Consider the following 17,832-nt stretch of genomic DNA (forward strand, 5'->3'; position numbering starts at 1 on the left):
TTAGAGATTTTGCACTCTGCATCCCTACCACCACCACCCTAAAATACTGGGCAGCTAAAAAAGCCTGTGTCTGCTCATTGTCAGCAGCTCAGACTTTAGGATGATAGGACAATCACTGACTCACCAAGATTTCTTGCCTCAATAAAACTGGCACTCAAAAGAGACTGACTACCAGGGAAGGAAAACAATAAAACCACAGACAGGCTGGCTGACAAAACAAAAGTTCGCTTGCAAGAGAGATGAACTTCAGACAACTGATGTCCTAAAGGGGGGGGGAGGGGAGCGACAAGATTTGGGAGTGCAAGGGTGTGCGAAAGGGGTGAAAGATGTGAGATCCAGGTGTCTGATAGTGGGATAGAACAGTGAAGAACAGAGAGATCTGAGCCTCAACTGTGAAAGGTTCTCACATCAAGGCATCCTGGCAAAGGAGATATAAGTTGAGGATCCCACCAGGGCTTCAGAGAAGTTTCACTCTGACACTCAAAGAGATAATAAATCAACAGCAAGAGATCCTCCCTCCCTGAGCAAATGTAAAACTGACAGTGCAAATAAAATGTAAAAAGAAGTGCAAATAAACAGATTGTTTAGGAAAATTTAAGGTACAGTGGTACCTCAGGTTAAGAATGTAATTCGTTCTGGAGGTCCGTTCTTAACCTGAAACTGTTCTTAACATGAAGTACCACTTTAGCTAATGGGGCCTCCCGCTGCCGTCGCGCGATTTCTGTTCTCATCCTGAAGCAAAGTTCTTAACCCGAGGTACTATTTCTGGGTTAGTGGAGTCTGCAACCTGAAGCGCCTATAACCACTGTACATGAAGGGACAATGGTTCAGACCCATACTGGAGCTCTTGGGTGAGGGGGAAGGCTCTCCTCTCTCTACAGAACTGACCATCCCATGGTGAGACAAATGCACCTTCAAGGTTGGTGGCATGAATTTTTATTTGATTCTTCCCCTCGCCCCCCCCGCCCCCAATGTCTTTTGCTATTACCTTTTAAAGTCATAGGCCTTTTGAAAACACTTAGAACCTTAATACCGTATTTTTCGCCCTATAGGACGCACTTTTTCCCCTCCAAAAATGAAGGGTAAATCTGTGTGTGTCCTATGGGGCGAATACAGGCTTTCGCTGAAGCTTGGAGAGCGAGAGGGGTCGGTGCGCACCGACCCCTCTCGCTCTCCAGGCTTCAGAAAGCTATCAGCAAGCCTGGGGAGCCCGCGGGAGTTACCGCAGGGCTCCCTAGGCTGCAGATAGCAGCCTGCCGCCCGGCGCGCAGGGCGCCCTGAAGCAGAGCGCCCTGCACGCCGGGCAAACATCTGCAGCCTGGGGAGCCCTGCGGGAGTTCCCGCAGGGCTCCCTAGGCTGTGGATAACAGCCTGCTGCACGGAGCGCGGGGCGCACTGAAGCAGAGTGCCCCGCGCTTCGGGCAGACATCAGCCAGCCCCACAAGCTCGGAGGGCAGCGGGGAGGCGCAGCGCCGCCATCCCACTGTTCCCTGACCTGGTTTGGAGGCTGGCGCTGGGGAGAAGTGCGCTTTTCCCCAGTGCCAGTCCCACAAGCTTGGGGGACAGCGGGGAGGCGGAGCGCCGCCATACCGCTGTTCCCCAACCTGGTTTGGTTTTCCCGACCTTTATTTCCCCCCCAAAAAACTAGGTGCGTCCTATGGGACAAAAAATACGGTAATTAGCAAATACTTGATGTCCTTCACTTTGCTGTTGCTAAAGCAACCACCGGCTGTCTTGTGTTAGGAGAGGACAACAGTGAAAGCCAGCTGGGTGGCATTTGGGCAGCTGTGACAAAACTAGAGAATTAAATCCTCCCAAATAATCTCGGGCTGCTTCAGACTTGAGGCTTGGGCTGTGAAAGGATTTCATTCCCAGGAAGCCCATAGAGCGATCCTGGGAGGCAGAAGGAACTTCTGGATGGGTGGGCGATAGGAGGATCATTCCAGGGCAGTCCCTGTCACTCTCCCGATACTGTCGGACTCCAGCTCCCATCAGCCTCTGCCATGATGGAATGATGAGTGCATACCCTCCAACATTTCTCTGATGAAAATAGGGACACCCCATTCCATAAAGTTAATTTTACTATTTATAACCCACACATCTTACTGGGTTGCTCCAGCCACTCTGGGGTAGCCTCAAACATATATAAAAACATAATACAACATTAAACTTTATATATATATATATAACTTCTCTATACAGCTTGGGGGTTGGATAACTCCAAACCCTTCAACATTTCTCCAATAGGGACATCCTACCATACCCTCCAAGATTTCTCTGATGAAAATAGGGACATCCTAGAGGAAAGTGAGACATTCCAGGATCAAATCAGAAACTGGGATGGCTTCTCTAAATCAGGGTCCTCCCTGGAAAATAGGAACACTTGGAGGGTTGGTGGGAGCTACAGGCTGACCCTATGTTTTAGAGCAGCGGTTCTCAACCTGTGGGTCCCCAGATGTTGTTGGACTACAACTCCCATCATCCCTAGCTAGCAAGGCCAGAGCTCAGGGATGATGGGAGTTGTAGTTCAACAACATCTGGGGACCCACAGGTTAGGAACTGCTGTTCTAGAGTGTAGTGGAAGGGAAATAAAAGGCAGTTTGTACCAGTACTGTGCATATAGCAAGCAAGATCTCACCTCAATAAGGTCATGGATGCTTCTGATTCCCACCCTAGTCTTCCGGGATTTAAGCTGTGGGAAGAACAGGTTCAGCCTCATGGTGTGGCCCAGTGTGAAACTTCTGAGCATGTGTTTCCACTCTTAGACTGGTGATGAGTGCTCCTAGAAGGGAGGAAGGAAGGAAGGAAGGAAGGAAGGAAGGAAGGGCGGGAAAAAAGAAAGATACAGCATTTTATTAATGTTCTCAGCTTTTGGGAACCTACACTTCATTTTTTTATTTTTTATTTTGCCTCTGCTCATTGTAAGCATTCCTCCTCCCTCCTTTTTAATTTTCCTGTTCTCTAATCTTCTCAATCCTCCCCACCCACTGCTTAGCACTGAACTAATCTGTACTGTCTGAGAGAGTTGATGGCCCAAAACAGAGAATTGTTGCAGGAAATGACATCATTTAAAGACTGAAAGGGAGGGAGGAAGCATAGGAGACATGATTTTTAAAACAAAGAAAGAAAGAAAACAATTTAGGAATTTGTTTCTGTTTGACTTATTAGTTACCACTTTACAGTGCATCCTTTCCCTGAATAAGTTGTCCCCACGCCCTTAGCTCAGTCTGGAAGAACTGAAAAGGGAGGGAGGATTATTGAAATTCAGAAAGCATTCCAACCTTTGAAAGAGCTTTAAATGTGAGAGGAGCTTTTATCAGCTCATGGGTGTAATTGGTTGCCTTGTAAAAGCAATGATATGGAGTGATAGGACAGCCTCAAATGCAATCCATCCATAGTAACTACAGATTATGTCTGGACTTTCTTTGGGATGCTCTGAGTAAATCTTTAACTCCGGACATTCCAAATCAGCGAGAGTACTATTACGCAGCTTGTTTCACACACAGCAATAATCTTCCTCAACCTTGTGTACCTTGTAAACCACAGGGCTGCACTGGTAAATCCTCCTCTTAATCTAGGCTGGAAGTAGACCCTCTGGTTCTCACAGTTGATCTCTCCGGAGAGCCTAGTCCATACCTTTTCCATTACAGTGGTACCTCGGGTTAAGTACCCGTATTTTTCACTCTATAAGACACACCAGACCATAAGACGCACCTAGTTTTTGGAGGAGGAAAACAAGAAAAAAAAATATTCTGAATCTCAGAAGCCAGAACAGCAAGAGGGATCGCTACGCAGTGAAAGCAGCAATCCCTCTTGCTGTTCTGGCTTCTGGGATAGCTGCGCAGCCTGCATTCGCTCCATAAGATGCACGCACATTTCCCCTTACTTTTTAGGAGGGAAAAAGTGAGTCGTATAGAGCAAAAAATACGGTACTTAATTTGTTCCGGAGGTCCATACTTAACCTGAAACTGTTCTTAACCTGAAGCACCACTTTAGTTAATGGGGCCTCCTGCTGCCGCTGCACTGCCGGAGCACGATTTCTGTTCTCTTCCTGACCTGAAGCAAAGTTCTTAACCTGAAGCACTATTTCTGGGTTAGCGGAGTTTGTAACCTGAAGCGTATGTAACCTGAGGTACCACTGTACCCCACAGGTGAAAGAGACATTTATGCATTCTTACACTGAGCAGCATTGCCCCCTCCATAATGTGAAAGTAGAGGACCCTTCCCCAATCTAGCACCCTTCAGATCTTATGGGCTAGAACTCCCAACTGCTAGAGGACCTTCTCTGACTTTTATATCCTCTGGTTCCTGTATTGCAGAGTGTTAGACTAGATGTACCCAGAGGTCCTTTCCAGCTCTACAATTCCATGACTTTTGAGTAGCTCAGCATCTTGCGCCGCTCTTGTTTGCTTTGCAGTGGCGTATGTATATTGCTCAAGGGCCGCACTCCCTTTCGAGGGCCGCATGCCAATTCTGGGGAGGGTCAGGTGCAAAATTGGGCAGGTCAATTATTGTAAGTTTTCCCTTTGCGAAGTAGGTTGGTTTCTACTCACACCCTTATATATTTTATCCTTCATCCAGGCAAGCAAAAAAAGAGAAAAGAATAGAATGATGATAATAATAATAATAATAATAATAATAATAATAATAATAATAATATTTTTTATTTATACACCACCCTTCCCGGTTCAGAAAACTGGGCTCAGGGCAGCTAACAACAAATTTAAAACACTTAATTGTAGAAGCAGCATGAAATACAGTATAAAAACATGAATAACAATAAAATTCAAAGTTCAGAAATCAATTTGGGGGAAATCCATCTAATAAGCATTAGATTGTCACCAGGGCTAGCTGGCTGAATTAGTCCTACTTGGGCCAGCGAGGAGGCCAGGGGAGAATTAGCTGTGGGTTCTCAGAGCGGGTGAACTTCATAAAAGGGGAGGGGGAGGGAAGAGAAGGGAAGGGAAATAAAAGATCAGGCTGAATTCAAATTAAAGGCCAGGCAGAATAGCATCAATGCTCAATGCAAAGAAGGGTCACAGAGCAGGTGTGGCCTTAGGAGAATCTCAAGGGTCAGACAGAAAGTTCTAGAAGGCCACATTTGGCTCTGCAGCCAGGGCCCCCCCATCCCTGCTGTCTTTGTTTTATATTATTCTATGTTGCATTTTTATTTCTTTTAAAACTCATTTCGCTAAAGAACTCCTCATTCCATCAGTGAAGTGACTTTCTCTACATCACTTTGGCACCTGTTCTCTTTCAGGGGGAGGAAGAGGGGGTCATTTTCCTTACTATTCCTGTTTTGTCTACTTTTCTGGAAAGAATTTTTTAAAAATGAATTATTGTAACGAGGTTGCGAACAAATGCAAATACTAATTTAACCAACCGACGAACAAATTAAAATAATCTCTCATACTTCTTACTAGCAAATTTCCCAAAGGGCATTCCCAAAATCTCCCTCCAAATTAATACATGGTGCTAAAAATCGGTACGCATTCAAAAGCTGACATTGCATATGATCATGTTAAATGAACGCCAAGATTCAGAGCCTTATTTCCCCCTTAGTAGTGATCTTTTTCGCCTTCCACCGATGATATGCATTCACCAGCAAAGCAGGAGACAGGGTGTTTATTCTTTGAGTGGAATTATTATTCCTACTCCACCGAGGAGACATTAGTGCCACTAGATTCCCTTGAGTAACTTTCAACACACTATATTAGGTATCACCTAATTCAGCATCCGGAAGTGCAGAAAAGCCAGCAAGTTCACACACAGCATGCTTCTGCTGCGGCAAAGTTGCACCAGAGAAACTGCATTTGAAGCAGCTCCTAATCCCCAGCCATTACATGTGGGGAGCAGAGAGCATACATCTTTCTCCACCATCTGCAAGGCATACAGGATTCCAAGTTTTTATAACCATGGCAGCTGGCAGCAGATGTCTGCGGGGGTCGGCGCTGCCCGTCCCCTAAGGAGAACATTAGCACCAAACCCGTATACACCAGTCAATTCAAATTTATTTGTACTGTAAGATTCAGATGTACAATAAAAAAGGGCCTTGGGGGAGAATTCACTATGTGCAGCAAAGTGGGAGAAAAAAAGGAAAGGGGAAACGAGACAGTCCAGAATCTAGGATAAAACTATTCTTGCTCTCCACTCCTCCTCCTTTAACTGAACCCATTGCAGATCAACATCCTTGTTAAGAGAAAACATTTCTCCAGAGATGGATGAATGGATGCCATATTTCAATGGATTTGTCCGAGTCCTGGGTGTTATTTAGCACTTTTATGTGTTTAGTCAATTTCTCCATCAGGGCTCTCCTGTGCGAGATGAAGATGGTCTAAACACTTTCAGTTCTGTTCAATAACTTGCCTTGGCACTACAAGTAGGAAGGTTATGAGTTCTTTATGAAATTATTTATGCTGCTGTTCTTTGTGAAGCATAAATACTGTTCTTCTCCAACACTGCATTCATAGCATGCCTCATAGGCATTATTTTTCTCTTGAATCTTTCTCTCGTGGTACAAGAATTCCACTCTTTAGACTGTGTGTTCTCATGGTTTCACTGAACATTTATAACTAGGGCTGTATCCAGGTTATACTTAGACCCATTGAATTTGGCGCACATTTAGCTATGTCCAGGGATTTAAATGGGTCTACTCTGAGCAGGACTAATGTTAAATACAACCTACAGACTGTGCCTATATAGTACATTCATATTTTTTGTGTCGGTTTATCTGTTCTGATCTTAATTCCCAGAAGTGTCAATTTAGCTTATTTTGCTTAAGTCATGGAGGTCCTGGGCTGCCCAGACAACAAGACCCCTCTCTTGGCCTCGTTGATGTCCTATCGTCTCTCGAGATGGATGACAGAAAGAAGGTTAAGCCATTCACCTTATTCTCTCCAGTTCTATTTGTATGTACAACTTTATTTGTACAGTCACTCTGAAAACAGGATGCTAGACTAGATGGGCTTTTTGCTTAATCCAGCAGTGTTCATTGTTCGTTGTACCCGAGAGTAAGGCACACAATTAGATTGTGCTATTGTGGTTACCGAAGAACAAAACACTGATGATCATCCAGCTATGACACCTTCTGGCGTGCCAGGTGTTTAAAATATATCAGTTGCCAAGGAGAGCTAGTCTAGCTTCACAACAACCTGTTCCTGCAATCCTATAAACACTTACCTGGGAGTAAGTTCCACTGCACTCCATGGAACTTACTTCTGAGTAGGCATGCATAGGCTTGTGCTGCATCATGGAGCCTTCTAGCTCCCCAGCACCAGCTACAGCAGTCTAGTTGCAATGTCTACCACACAGTGGCGTAGCGTGGGGGGTGCAGGGGGGGCCGGCCGCACCGGGCGCAACATCTGGGGGTTAGGGTTAGGGGGCGCAAATCCACGGGTTAGGGGGTGCAAATTACTTGCCTTGCCCCGGGTGCTGACAACCCACGCTACGCCACTGCTACCACATGGTCTGAAGAGAAGTGGCCCTGCTCCCAGAGCTTTGTATCTGCTTCAGAGGGTTGTTTTGAGTTTCAATTTGCACAAAACAAATCCCCCATTATATTGAAGAGAAATACAAGGCTGCTGCTGGTGGTGCTGATGGGCAAAGGGCTGGTGGATAAGTTTTGTGATAGCTTAAGTTCCCGATCCAGAAACAACCTTTCCTGCGCTTTCCAATCACAGTGCTTTAGGGAGGAAGTAACTTGCCCGAAGTTGTTCCAGTTCTATTGAATCTCCTTGGCACAGCAACTTTCCGAGTTGCGGAGTTGTGGGCAGTAGTGGTTGAACTTGTATGATCTTATTGCAATCCAGATCAATTCTTTCCTAAAATCCAAACCCTTGTTGTTGTTGTTCTGCTGGTTTTACTCTTGCTGTTGGTTGCTTTTAAGTCACTTATCTTTTCCCGAACCCCAATCTCATTCCTCTTCTGGCCTTGGTTGCATTTGATTAAAGTTTGGCATTAAATCACTGCAGAGTTCTGTATCTGTGAGTTATAGTAGAGTATCTGTCTGACTGTGTGTGTGTGTGTGTGTGTGTGTGTGTGTGTGTGTACACTATACTATGTACAAGGAGGCCCGTGCAAAGCTTGTCTGAGGCCTGCAGCGGAAGCCCTGTCCATTTTTATTGTTTTTTTTTTATTGCAATAAAAATGAACGTACTCCCAAAAATATTATTCCTGTTCCAAAACATCCCAGTGATTAGAGGTTCCATAATGTTTAAGGAATGGCAGAAAACCCTTTCGAAATTTATATGGCAAGGGAAAAGACCGAGAATCAGATTCAAATTACTCACAGATCGAAAAGAAAGAGGGGGATTCTCGGTACCAAATCTGAAATTATACTTCGAGGCCACCTGCCTTTGCTGGATCAAAGATTGGATAATTTTGGAAAACACTGACTTGTTAGACCTAGAAGGGTTCAACAATAGGTTCGGTTGGCACGCCTACTTGTGGTTAAACAAAGAAAAGGTACATAAAGGGTTTTCAAGCCATATTATTAGAGGACCACTATATGAAGTTTGGGAGAAAAATAAAAAACTTTTAGAATGGAAAATACCCTGGTGGTTATCACTAACGGATATTTTAATAACTAAGAAAGTAAATATGGAAGGAGAAAGACTGACCTACGAAGACCTACTGATAAGATCAGAAAGCAGCTGGAAATTGAAAACATATGAGGATTTGAAAGAAAGATTAACAGGCTGGCTACAATATCATCAAATAAATGCAATATGGATGGAGGATAAAAAAGCAGGGATGAGTGAAAAAAAATCCAAATTTCAGATAGAAATAATTGAAGGTAAAACCAAGTTATTATCCAAAATGTATGAAATACTATTGGAATGGGACACCAAAGATGAAGAAATAAAAGAGGTTATGATAAAATGGGCAATGGACTTGGGATACAATATAGAATATGAAAAGTGGTCGAAATTATGGAACAAAGGAATAAAATTTACGGCAAGCGTCACACTTAGAGAAAATTTGGAGAAGATGATGTATAGGTGGTACATCACACCAGCAAAATTAGGAAAAATGTACAAAACAGGAAATAAGGCCTGCTGGAAGTGTAAAATCAAAGAAAGCAATTTCTACCATATGTGGTGGACCTGTGAAGAAATGAAGAAATTCTGGGATTTGATTTATAACGAGTTAAAAAAAATATTTAAATATATTTTCCCTAAAAGACCAGAGGCCTTTTTACTAGGAATATTTGGGGATGAAATTAAAAAAGAAGATAAGATTTTATTCCAATACTTGACAGCAGCGGCCAGAATACTAATTGCACAAAATTGGAAAAGTACAAATATACCAACGGCAAGAGACTGGCAAACAAAATTATTTGAATATGTTGAACTAGCAAAAATGACGCAAAAAATTAGAAACCAAAAAAATACAAAGTTTATTAGTGATTGGAATAAATTTATGGTATATGTCAGGGAACTGCCATCGGAACTAGAGGAGGCGGCGAGGCCCCACAACGATGCTGGAGAGGGGCCAAGCAGGGAGAGAGGCAAGTCTCCTGTTGAGGAAGAAAATCAGCGCTACACCAGGGATAGAGGGGGGCCAATGGGGGAAGCAGAGAGCAGGCTCCGGGACTCTTCACTGGACACCAGCGGGGAGAGCACAGGTCCTCCGCTACCCACGCCCTCCCTGCGCAGAAGACTTCCGCGCAGGGAGAGTAGGAGGAGACTGGGCGTCAAACAACTTTTATGTTGGAAAAGGTTTAAGAAATGCCCACTGACGGATTCTGCCAGCGACTGAACAGCCACGGAGTGGATGGCTGTCCAGCGAGAAATGGTTTAACCAGCCAACCAGAGCGGCAGCTATTTACGCACAAGCAACCCCTAAAGCCATTACAGTATACATTGAAGGAAACTATAGAAATTTAAAAACTATAGCAGGTCTGTTATAAAACTTACGATGCGCAAACCATCAATAACTATTAGCTGCAGAAAATAGAAAATTTCTTTTCTTCAAGAAACCCGAAATCGGAAGGGAAGGAGGTCAATAGGGGTGTAGAAAAAAGATCTAAATATCTAAATATATAAAGATTTAAAGAATAAGATAAAGAATTGTAAGAGATTGATGTTCTTTTTGGTGTTATGTATGGATATTTTTTCTTCTTGTTTTCCCTTTTTTCTGAAACTTGTTTCGTTTCTTGTTTTCTTTTTTGGTTTTTTTTTTTCTTTTCTTTTTTTGACGTTGTAACTGAAACTCAATAAAAAGATTTTTTTTAAAAAAAAAAAAAGAAGCCCTGTCCATGAGACTCACCATTGCAGCACCGCCACCTAATCTGATCTGACGTTACACACTGGTATGTAGCAATGCAAGTCCAGATTTTACTATTGAAGCCTTGCCATGCAGACAGACAGGCGTGGGCCCATGGCCATTTGACTCATTAAGTCCCCAGTTGGCTGGGAGGCACAGGGCATTCTTGGCATGACAGTGTAACTCCGTCAAGCCCCTGGCAGGGTCCCCTGACTGGCTTAACCCTCCAAGACCTGGGGGGGGCAAGTGAACCTGGCTGCACCCCCACTGCACGGGCCTGTGTACAAAACCTGTATTGGTGTACATTTTTAAATTTCAATAAAGTATCATGCACTCCATCAAGCAGGAGCCTGGCATGGTTTGTTCTGTGCCTGCCCAAGGTAGATATGTATTTTTGGAGGACAATCTCAATCCTCTCCCCCCAAATCAACTTTAAATGTGCCTGGTGTGTGCGCGCACACACACAACACACACACACACACACACACACACACACACAACCTGCATTTTTTTGCCTGAAATTTGGCAGGTTTCATCACTTCAGATAGGTCTATAATGCCTGCACATTCCATGCAAATCCCACCCTCTCTCTCTCTCTCTCTCTCTCTCTCTCTCTCACACACACACACACACACACTACAGCAATTTGTGGATTTCCCAACTACAGTTTTTTGGGAGACATACAAAAATTTGTATTTTCTGAAGTGAGGCTCTGCTTTGAATCTAAAACATAGTGAAACAACAGTCTGAACCACTGAACCTCAATGACACAATATTTGAAGTGCTGAAGTGGGTTCTTAAGTGATATTTTTCCCCTCCACACCCCAGCTGGAAATGCACTTATGAATTGGGGTCACTTATCCTAGGATTCCTTCTGTTTCAGAGTAAAAGCCAGTATCTGCATCAGATCTTTAAAATGTATATTATGTTTTACATAGATATCCTGTATTATCTATCCCAAATTTCCCAGGGTTGCATCCCCCCCCGATCAGTTTGAAACTCTCTGATGTACAGGGGTTACTTGCAGTCCCCCATGTACATTGGTGGGGCCTGCATAAAGCATTGTCCCCACCCCGCCCCCGTTCCACCCTTTTAGTGATGTTTTAGTGACATTTGAGGGTCACTTCTGGGTTTGGCACTGTATGCGTACGCACAATCACACATCAATAGGACACTTGTAAATCGCCATTGCCTGTCTTTCATTTCTTCCATAGATATGAAACGATCCCACCAGTTCAGGCAGGATAAGGTGACTCCCAGTGTCATTGAGGTGACAGCAAAACGTCCATTCTTACTAAGCTGGACTAAAGGGCCTAATTCTGCTCTCCCCCCCCAAGTCTTCTTGATTTACATTGTCTAATAAAAGTCAATGGGAGCAATTGGCGAGGACAGATAAAACCTCTGTAAGTAGGGAAGCAACAGGTCTCACCTCTTCCCTAAGGGAAGGGTAGCCACACGTTGCACTCCCAATATTGTTGGCCTGCAGCTCTCATCATCTGTGCTATGGCTGTGCTTTCAGTGACTGAAGGGAGCTGCAATCCACCAGGTTATGGAGGGCACCATGTTGACTATACCTGCATACCATGTTGACTTTCCAGCATCTGCACACCCCTTCCAGCAGAGGATGCAGCCAAGGAAACAGGGGCTATTGGCAAGCCCCCAGCTGGCCCCAGCCCACCGGCCAGTGTGCCGGGCAATCTCCAGTCCTTGGTGCAGCATCAGTGACTCGAGCTTCAGAAGCTAGAGCTTGCTACTCAGCAGAGTAAATGCTATGCAACAGAAGTGGCAGGAGACGGCTGTGTGAGCATATCTACAAGCAGTTTATTCAGCGTACAGCAGGACAAAAGGAAAACATGTCCGACCTCCTTCGTGTCCAAAAGCAAGCAGCATAAGCAAAAGCTATACACAAACGGAAGTTCCCAGCAAGCTGTGCTGGAGTGTAAACAGGCATGTGACACACAACAATCATGCCTGTACTTAAGATGGAACGGAATATCCTAACAGGATCCACTGCATCGAACGCCCAGCATGACCAAGCCGCAAACACTGAACTGTCAACCTATTGTCTTCATCTCTTCCATCTCCCCCCACTCCTGCTTCTCTGTAGTGGACTTTCTTACTTCAGGCAGTGCTAACACATTACTTTGTTGAACCATCTCTACAGAATATGAGTTTCACACCGGGGTGCTCATAAATCACCCAGAGAACCCATTCAGTACAAGATACATTATAAGGAAAATTATCTTTGTAGCGACAGAGGAGAAGTTAAAATCTTGTGGGCTGCAAAGAAAATGCCAACCAGCCAGCTAAGTCACTGAAGGCCACTAAATCAGATTTTAAGTATTGTCCCACCAGGGGGAAAAATCAATCGGGGCTAAGTCCTTAACTTTATGACCTAAAGGCTTTCTAAATTATCAGCAAGTGACTTGCATAAATTGTAAGCAACACCATATAATGTACCAAGAGTGTCGCTAAATATTGCAGCTTCTTTCCCTGACTCTTCTGAGCAACATGCAGTCGTAGGTGAAACTTATTACTAATGAAAGCATAAACAAACAGGCCAAGTGACCCCAACACCAATCCACACACACAGAGAGGTTTCAATGGCAGGCTATGGCTGACCATCCTCTTCCATAACTAGTGATGGGAAAGCCTGGCATGTGCTCATGGGCCCACCTGGCCAACAGCTCTTCCCTCCTCCCCAAACAAGCATTGCATAGCCGTGAGCTATGCTGTGCAGGGCTACCCAAGATGGACAGGTCATAGCCGAAAGTTTAGATGAAGTGTGATCCACCTGGAGAAGTAACTGGCAAACCACTCCAGTATTTTGCCAAGAGAACTCCATGGACATAAAAAAGGAGAAGCTTTGAGAAGAAAGTGAGAGTTTCCAAGGTATGCCGTGGTTCATAGGGTAACGGAGAGTTGAACACAACTAACACGACTAAACAACAAGCAAAATGAATCATGTAAGCATTTACTACATGAGGTAGTATGTTTCAAGTCTCAACACTCTTCTTTCAAAGGCTAGTGGGGCCTTGAGAGACACAGTGTGATGGCAATGTTCCCCAAAGAGCAAAGCGTGCAAGGAGGGCGCACCAGGGCATATACAGTCATACCTCATGATATGTTTGCTTCAGGTTGCACGTTTTCAGGTTGTGTCCTGCGGTGACCTGGAAGTACCGGAAAGGGTTACTTCTGGGTTTCGCTGCTCGCGCATGCGCAGACGCACAAAATGACGTCACGCGCATGCGCAGAAGTGACGAATCACGACCCACACGTGCGCAGATGCGGGTTGCGTTCTTTTCAGGTTGCAAACTGGCCTCCAGAATGGATCCCGTTCACAAACAGAGGTACCACTGTAGCTCATTCCCACACCAGGTGACTGTTTCCACAGCTTCATTAACATGCAACCCCAAAATTCTGGATCCCCCCCCAAACTGATGCCAAAGCTTAGTGCCAGTTCTGTGCTGTTTTGTGCCATGAACCAAAAAACCCAACCTTGTCTAGTTGACTCCAAACAGCGCCAAAGTTTTGTATTACGTTTGTGCCGTTGGCTTACAGTTTTCTGTCTTGGCAAACAGTAATGGCTGTCATCACCCCTGGTCTTCCCATTTCATCTAGTTGCCTGTACATCTTATCTCACTTTGGACTGTAAACACAGAGATGATGTGAAACACACCATGAGGGTGACTTCACAGATCAACATTTTTACAACCTGGTGTCCTGCTGGACTCCTGTCGGCCCTATAAAGACCAAAACATCTGTAGAGCGCCATGTTTGGGAGAGCTGTCATTGCCATAAACAAATAAGCTAAATACTGTGTGTTACTTGCTTGAAAAGCAGAACCGCAACTGATAAAATGAAAACGTGGCCACTTTGAAGGCAAACTAATTCTATCGTTGTGATATTCAGTAAACTTTCATTTAGGCATTAGCGGCATTTCCTATTCACAGTATGGGACAATCTTTCCTGCCAGTAGATGTACCCAGCCATTTAAAAAATTGAGCCATCATTGTATTTTTCTTCGCTGTACTGTTCGGACTGCCAAGTCTAGAGTAAGCCTAAGGCACAACCTTTGACCTGAAAGACACTTAAAAAGAAAAAAGCTGTAAGTCACAATGGTCAAGTTAAGCCATCTAAAAATTGATTCAGTCTTTCTTTTGTATCACACTTGCTTTAAGGTAAGGTGAACTGATGGCACTTAAGAGATTTTAGTTCTTGCTATAAAAAAATATTTCATTAAATGGAAACAATTATGTCTCTGGCTGATGTATGAGCTAATACTTCCAGTTGTGACCTAATTAAATGGTACTTCATGGCAAGAGTCCTGGAAAAAAAAGAAATTATTTGTACATTCACAGTTCATGTGTAGAAATCTCAGGAGTTCTCATTAACTGAAAATTACAGTAGCGCAATCATCAGCGCCTTTGTCATTTGCAGCTAAAATAGTCTCTGGGAAGCTGTGAAGTATTTCAAGGTCTCTATGATTCTGTCTGAGCCACAAAAGCTAGCTGTTACAACTCTTATTTACCTTGCCGAGTGCTCATTTGCTGGAGGAGATAGAGATAGTCTGCCTTGCGGACAAGTTTGTCTCACAACAAATCCCCACAGAAAGTGGTTAGGCTGCTTGCCACATATTTTAGAAGGCAAGTAGGTATGGAGCCAGACCCAGGATGGGGAACCCCAGGCCTTGGGGCCAAATGCAGGCCTTCAGGCCTAAACCCTCTGCACCACCACCACCTGTCCCTAGGACGTATCCCTCACAGTCCCTGCTTTCGAGCCTGCTTGAAACTTGTCCTTGAACTTTGATAGTGTCTGCTTGCCTGGATAGAAGACAGAGGACAGTGTGTGTGTGCAGAAACTACTAGTCTACTGTACAAACATATCCTTTAAATATTGCTCTCCCTACTGGCCCTGCCCCTCACTGGCAAGAGGCACCCGGAAAGCTGCCCTTAAGGAAATATGGCCCTCAATGTGGAAATTGGTTTCTCATCCATGAGCAGAGCTGGGCTGTGAGACTGGGGACTTTGGAGGCAGGCTTTTAACTATATCTAATGATAACTTTAATATTCCTTGTAAACTGCTTAGAGGTTTCATTATAGGCATTTTGCTATAAGGAACGAATAAAAAGACGGCCAGTCATGGGAAGATGAGTACGTCGAACAGCTTCTCCAGCTTGCACAATGGATCTACGTGCAATGCAAAAACACAGATTTATGGCTGCAGGTTCCATTTATTAATGAGAACATGGGTTATTTTTTTTCATAACCATGTGGAATCCTGGTCCATGTTTTTGTGCCTTGAAACCTAACTCAATGTTAGGCTGGAGGAAGATTCCTACAGCTGGGTTATTCTTATGCCAATTTTGGATTCCCAGAGTTTGTTTGGTTATTATTCTTTATTTATTTTTAAAAATAAATAAATTGCTGTGAAGCGTTTGGGACAAGTTCCAGTATTTTTGGAACAGCCTTGCCACCATCTGGTACCTGTACCCACAAGGGTATTCAGCTCTTACTCAAAGAGGCAACACATTCATTAACAATTGCTTGTCTCTGCGAGGACACAGATGTGCCTGGGACCGAGCTTCATAGATTATAGCTCCAGGAGATTAATGATGCTATTTCATGTTCCTTCAATGGGCAATGGACCTCACCTCCGATTCTTTCCTATGCAATGTTCCAAGCTCCAGAAGATGCCATCCTCCAGGGTAGTAGCAGCTGAATGCAGGAAAGAGGTGGCATCTGTGCATAAGGATGAACCATTGATGCAACTGAACATCTGAAGCTGCCTTGGATGCAGTCAAATTATCCCTCCATCTATTTAAGACCAAGATAGCCGAAGCTGATGGGAGCAACTTCCCAAGCTCTGTCTGGTAGAAATCTTCCACAGCCCTACAATCCAAGTTCTTCTTAAAAGGAGATGTTGCCTTAGAAGGAACCTAGAACTTTCTGTATTTAAGGTATGGACTCTGTCGCTGAGCTACAGGTTCCTCAAAGTGCAACTGACACAATATTCCAGGATTGTAAGGAAAATGGAATGTTGTCTTGAAAGAAACTCCATGCAACCAACATTTCAGATATATGAATGCAGGGAAGGCACTAGAGATGTCACTACAGCTGCAGTGCTTTAATTCCCCCTTTTTGCAATATCTCTCTAAGGATAGGCAACCCCTGCCTTCAAACAGCAACACACACGATGGAAAGGAGGCATCAGGGTGGTTGTAGGCAGTGCTGCAAATGTTTGTGGATAACAGTGAGCAATTCTGGCTCAGCCCTAATGTTGACGGTAAAATCGAAGTGTGGCAATTTGCGCATTCAGATTTTCTGCTGAAAATTCGTCTTAGTTCCTCAGACACACTTTACTGATATTCCCTCACGTCGCTTCTTTTTTATTTTTTAGTTTTTGTATTTTCTTCCTCCTAACCGCAATCCTCTGAGGTAACTTTGTCATTCAGCTTCAACACCTTGAATCCACAGTCTGCAAGTTCTTGTATGTCTTTTACCTTTATCTCTTCTGAGATGTTTACCTAGCATAATTTTGTTTTCCCTTCTGTCTCTCTCCACACAAACACACACCTTTGCATCAGCCTGCCTGCATCCTAAAATCAGCCACAAAGCCCCTATTCAAAAGCTTAGAATCACAGAATTATAGAATTGTAGAGTTGGTAGGAACCAACTCTTTTGCCCAACGTGGGGTTCGAACACACAACCCTGAGATTGAGAGTCTCACGCTCTACCAACTGAGCTATGGCTTGTCCCTAGGACTTATCCCTCATGGTCCCTGGCTCCATCCTTATGCAATGTCCTCCCATGGGAAAGTCTGTCAGGCCCACTCCCTGACTACTTTTAAATTGGCCTTAAAGATCTGGAGACTTCTGTCCACTTTTAACTGAATAAAGTCTGCTGATTTACATCTTTTATAAAGCTGTAGTTTTAACTGCCACTTGTATTTTTTGGTTTGTATTGAAGTAGAACACTAATGCTGATGCTCGGTTAACTGTATTTTACAATGCTTTTGTTTTACATGTGTTATTTGTAATTGCCTTGAAAGGGGATATAACATATTTTTAAAAATAAGTAAATAAGTGCATATGCATGAGATATTCTCTCTCTCATATATATATATATATATATATTTTACACCTCTGTGCAAATGCTGTTTACTCTTCCAGCCTAGTCCTTTTTTCATTCTTCTCACACAGAGGCAGACGCTATTTCTTCAGTGCCACATTCCATGCAGATTTATTCCACATTTATTTTATTTATTCAAGTTTTGCTCTTTGGAAAATGTCACTAGTGCTGCAGCAGGTAGAAATTATTTTAATTGTTTAAAATTCATCCCTTTAATGTTTTGTATTAACATTAAATAGCTATGCAGAGTGAAAAGGGGGCACAGTGCCCTTGTTTGCAATCCAAAACAACAGAAATAAATTATTTATTTTTTAATCTTGACAACTGCATGATTTACTGTTTAAAGAGGTTTTAAAAAGAAGGATGGGGGGGATAACAAATATTCTACCAAGGTATCATAACCATGGTGTATTCGGAATAGTTCAGCGTTAGCAGA

At 43.7% G+C, this 17,832-nt stretch overlaps 1 protein-coding gene across 4 annotated transcripts in view; it reads right to left on the bottom strand.

Moving 5' to 3' along the window:
* The window catches only part of B3GALT1 (beta-1,3-galactosyltransferase 1), a 335,884-nt gene that overhangs the window by 250,357 nt on the left and 67,695 nt on the right, over window positions 1-17,832 (bottom strand). For all 4 annotated transcript variants that reach the window (XM_083577462.1, XM_083577463.1, XM_083577464.1 and 1 more), the window contains exon 2: window positions 2,639-2,782. The gene's annotated coding sequence lies outside the window, so the exon portion shown is untranslated. The remainder of the gene's footprint in view (window positions 1-2,638; window positions 2,783-17,832) is intronic.

The sequence above is a fragment of the Podarcis filfolensis genome (genome assembly GCF_964270895.1).
Source record: "Podarcis filfolensis genome assembly, chromosome: 1".
Taxonomy (NCBI): domain Eukaryota; kingdom Metazoa; phylum Chordata; class Lepidosauria; order Squamata; family Lacertidae; genus Podarcis; species Podarcis filfolensis.